This window comes from Schistocerca piceifrons, unplaced genomic scaffold (genome assembly GCF_021461385.2).
Source record: "Schistocerca piceifrons isolate TAMUIC-IGC-003096 unplaced genomic scaffold, iqSchPice1.1 HiC_scaffold_13, whole genome shotgun sequence".
Classification (NCBI taxonomy): domain Eukaryota; kingdom Metazoa; phylum Arthropoda; class Insecta; order Orthoptera; family Acrididae; genus Schistocerca; species Schistocerca piceifrons.
Genome location: NW_025727124.1, coordinates 165,001 through 170,000, shown reverse-complemented (window position 1 = coordinate 170,000; position 5,000 = coordinate 165,001). Strand labels below are relative to the sequence as shown.

Genomic DNA, 5,000 nt, shown 5'->3' with positions numbered 1-5,000 from the left:
CAACCGCCAAACGCGCACCTCCAGCGGATGAACGGCGGACGTTTCCCGCACTCGTAAAGTGCAATCCACCCCTATAACGTGCGTTTCATGAAGAGTTATTGCCAATATGCGACATTCCCGCTGTCCCTATACATGAGCCGCGACCTGTACCACTTACGAGCGAGAGACGCGATCGCGTTGCTCACTGTACGGCGTCCGATACCGAGCCATCAGCATGTCGGTCCCCATGCGCGTTGCACTCGCACTCGCAGTCGCAAAAACGTGGGGCAAATATATTACGCGGAAGAGTTATAACAGACCGAGCCCCACTGCATGAGGGGAGTCTTTGTCACTAATGTACACAGATGGAACATTTTGGACTGGAACCAGATTACCCGTACACACGGCGCTGATTAGTAATCAATGCAGAGCCATCAAACTACAGAATATATATACAACTGTCCGTATACATGCTGAAAGAGTCTGCCCACAATGGGAACCACACGTCAGCCAGCCACTCTGATCACGCACCACTCTCTGCTTCTAACGGGCGCACATACAATATGTAAGCACCAGCATGGAACAACATCCAGTGCATCCTCTCCGCCACATTACACAATCCACACTATCACAACCAGACCAGGAGGTCCATGCGGAAAATACAATATCCCACCCTTTCGACATCCACCATTGCGCAGATCAGGCACCAACACCCACACATGTCCTATACAACGGTGCACCCAACATCACAATAGTACCTCCTGTCACAGCGCACAAACAATGACATGAGTCAAAGACACAGGTCTGACACAAGCATAGAATTGGAGCGCCGCCTCTAATAAGCCAAAGGTGCATCCTGACGTGACAAATCTGATCATGTCACAAGCATTCACTTACTATAATCACTATCAACGAACCTGCCGCCCCCGCCCCCCCCCTACACCTTTCCTTACAACAACGTGTAACCTAACCTAACCTAACCTATGTTGTACCTTAACCTAACCTATGTTGTACCTTAACCTAACCTATGTTGTACCTTAACCTAACCTATGTTGTACCTTAACCTAACCTATGTTGTACCTTAACCTAACCTATGTTGTGCCTTAACCTAACCTATGTTGTGCCTTAACCTAACCTATGTTGTGCCTTAACCTAACCTATGTTGTGCCTTAACCTAACCTATGTTGTGCCTTAACCTAACCTATGTTGTGCCTTAACCTAACCTATGTTGTGCCTTAACCTAACCTATGTTGTGCCTTAACCTAACCTATGTTGTGCCTTAACCTAACCTATGTTGTGCCTTAACCTAACCCATGTTGTGCCTTAACCTAACCCATGTTGTGCCTTAACCTAACCCATGTTGTGCCTTAACCTAACCCATGTTGTGCCTTAACCTAACCCATGTTGTGCCTTAACCTAACCCATGTTGTGCCTTAACCTAACCCATGTTGTGCCTTAACCTAACCCATGTTGTGCCTTAACCTAACCCATGTTGTGCCTTAACCTAACCCATGTTGTGCCTTAACCTAACCCATGTTGTGCCTTAACCTAACCCATGTTGTGCCTTAACCTAACCCATGTTGTGCCTTAACCTAACCTATGTTGTGCCTTAACCTAACCTATGTTGTGCCTTAACCTAACCCATGTTGTGCCTTAACCTAACCCATGTTGTACCTTAACCTAACCCATGTTGTGCCTTAACCTAACCCATGTTGTGCCTTAACCTAACCCATGTTGTGCCTTAACCTAACCCATGTTGTGCCTTAACCTAACCCATGTTGTGCCTTAACCTAACCCATGTTGTGCCTTAACCTAACCCATGTTGTGCCTTAACCTAACCCATGTTGTGCCTTAACCTAACCCATGTTGTGCCTTAACCTAACCCATGTCGTGCCTTAACCTAACCCATGTCGTGCCTTAACCTAACCCATGTCGTGCCTTAACCTAACCCATGTCGTGCCTTAACCTAACCCACGTCGTGCCTTAACCTAACCCACGTTGTCGCCTAACGTAACCCACGTTGTCGCCTAAACCTGCTCTGTAATTGTTATACGACTCGTTCAATTAGTGTAGTGTTGCCCACCCGCAACCCTCGCAATATAGTTCGCTACTCGCACTCCCCGCTCCCCTGTGTATCGCTTCATGTTAAACACCTTGCAAGTCTTGCTCACTTTCCACATGCTCCTGCTGTACACTGTAATGTGGATGGCAGCAGGACGTACATGCCGCCCCTCCCCACGTCCCCACCTTGCCCCCTGCCTTCGCAAGCTGGTTGGTGAGAACTTTGCATGTTCAATGCCCTCCGCATGCGACGTACTCAGGCTACGTTGTGGTGCGGCCTGTGTCAACTGTCCGCTAATGTCGTACGCGTAAACCACAATCTGTACTGCACATTCGTCCTTATGTACTGAATGATACATCGTGGCACATGTGTGACCGTACAACGACTGCGCCCAAAAACGGCGGACCATACAGTGCAAATATTGTGCACGCAGCTACGTGTCGTCTCCCTATGAGAGCTGGATTGCAGTGTGGTACGCCATAGAGACGTGTGGGAGGAACGGACGCCGTGGATGGCGATCAGCATGAGCTGTCTGTTGATGTATTCGGACCTAGTCGTCTCTCCTCACACACCGTGATGGCATGGTGCACCGCGTTCCATATCTGCGACATGCTACAGAGGCCGGTTGACAGTCGTTCGAGCAATGGACATCGCATACGTACGGGGGCCACCTTCCACGTATTGTCTAGGCGTGCACATTTTGTTGCGTGTATGTGGGCAGACGTAGTGTGGCGTGACACCTGACACAGGCATGCAATAATCGTGGAAGTTGCAAATGGCGATGGACGCCTGCGTTTTCTGGTGAAGTTACGCAAATGAACAAATGGTAACCTGTTGTGGTGCGGTTGTTCTCGCTAGGGGTGAATCGGTGATGGCGACGATAGGTTGAGGTACTAACCGGTTGTTCCAGCGATACCCACCATGCCGACGAAACTGAACGGCATCTGGGTGTGAAGCGATACGCGGCGGTGGCTGGGTGGGACCGTCCCCGGCCGGTGAGGGGGCGCCTCCCGGCGTGCTGGCCGCGCGGTGCGTGGGCGCACGCGCTACAGCCGGCTGGTGGGGGCGGCCAGTGGCAGGCGCGCCGGCCGACGGACGCGGCAGGCGTCGCAGCTGCGCGCCGGCGCACCCTGCGCGCGGCGCCGTGCGGCCAAAGTAGGTCCTCGCGGGCCCGGTGCGAAGCGCGGTGGACATCTTCAGTGTGCTGGTCCGATTGAGGACTGTGTGCGTTGAGGATGCGCTGCCGCCCGGCGCTCGGCGCCGCGACGCCGTCTGCTGCTCGGTCGCCCCAGCGGTTCTCGCTGGTGGTTTGTATCGCAGCTGTGCGGATGTGTTGGCGCGTGCGCTGTGCTGGGAGAGTTCGCTTCGGCACCCAAGTGGGGCTTTTGTCCTTCTGTGGCGCTGGCGTTGGAGCTGCCGGTCACCGTAGGTGGCGCGTGTTGTCTCCCGCCGGCAATGCCACGACAGCACGCTCCCGGGCCTCTGTCGGCAGCGGCAAGCTCAGTTGGGAGCACGGGTGGTCGCACCGAAAGCGTCTACTCGCCTAACTCCGGGCGATTGCGCCTCTCTCGAACCCGACCAAGTACTTGGGACGGCGCTGCGCGCCGCCGGGACCTGAGAGGGTTTCGAGGTGTATTGTGCAGGGGAGCTCAGCCTCCTCCTGTTTGCAGAATGATTGAGCGGACGCTTGCGTGTTCGCGCGGGCCCCCGGGACACACTCCCGGGCGGCCGGCTGCTCAGCTCTAGTTGACGCAGCTCCCTGGTTGATCCTGCCAGTAGTCATATGCTTGTCTCAAAGATTAAGCCATGCATGTCTCAGTACAAGCCGCATTAAGGTGAAACCGCGAATGGCTCATTAAATCAGTTATGGTTCCTTAGATCGTACCCACGTTACTTGGATAACTGTGGTAATTCTAGAGCTAATACATGCAAACAGAGTCCCGACCAGAGATGGAAGGGACGCTTTTATTAGATCAAAACCAATCGGTCGGCTCGTCCGGTCCGTTTGCCTTGGTGACTCTGAATAACTTTGGGCTGATCGCACGGTCCTCGTACCGGCGACGCATCTTTCAAATGTCTGCCTTATCAACTGTCGATGGTAGGTTCTGCGCCTACCATGGTTGTAACGGGTAACGGGGAATCAGGGTTCGATTCCGGAGAGGGAGCCTGAGAAACGGCTACCACATCCAAGGAAGGCAGCAGGCGCGCAAATTACCCACTCCCGGCACGGGGAGGTAGTGACGAAAAATAACGATACGGGACTCATCCGAGGCCCCGTAATCGGAATGAGTACACTTTAAATCCTTTAACGAGTATCTATTGGAGGGCAAGTCTGGTGCCAGCAGCCGCGGTAATTCCAGCTCCAATAGCGTATATTAAAGTTGTTGCGGTTAAAAAGCTCGTAGTTGGATTTGTGTCCCACGCTGTTGGTTCACCGCCCGTCGGTGTTTAACTGGCATGTATCGTGGGACGTCCTGCCGGTGGGGCGAGCCGAAGGCGTGCGACCGCCCCGTGCGTGCTCGTGCGTCCCGAGGCGGACCCCGTTGAAATCCTACCAGGGTGCTCTTTATTGAGTGTCTCGGTGGGCCGGCACGTTTACTTTGAACAAATTAGAGTGCTTAAAGCAGGCAAGCCCGCCTGAATACTGTGTGCATGGAATAATGGAATAGGACCTCGGTTCTATTTTGTTGGTTTTCGGAACCCGAGGTAATGATTAATAGGGACAGGCGGGGGCATTCGTATTGCGACGTTAGAGGTGAAATTCTTGGATCGTCGCAAGACGAACAGAAGCGAAAGCATTTGCCAAGTATGTTTTCATTAATCAAGAACGAAAGTTAGAGGTTCGAAGGCGATCAGATACCGCCCTAGTTCTAACCATAAACGATGCCAGCCAGCGATCCGCCGCAGTTCCTCCGATGACTCGGCGGGCAGCCTCCGGGAAACCAAAGCTTTTGGGTTC

The 5,000-nt window shown here is 53.1% G+C and overlaps 1 non-coding gene across 1 annotated transcript in view; it reads left to right on the top strand.

Annotated features, from left to right (window-relative positions):
- The first annotated feature begins 3,797 nt into the window (after positions 1 to 3,797).
- The window catches only part of LOC124731694, a 1,909-nt gene continuing 706 nt past the window's right edge, over positions 3,798 to 5,000 (top strand). Inside the window, exon 1 of the ribosomal RNA XR_007008428.1 lies at positions 3,798 to 5,000. This exon is cut by the window's right edge and continues 706 nt beyond it. This is a non-coding gene — a ribosomal RNA (small subunit ribosomal RNA).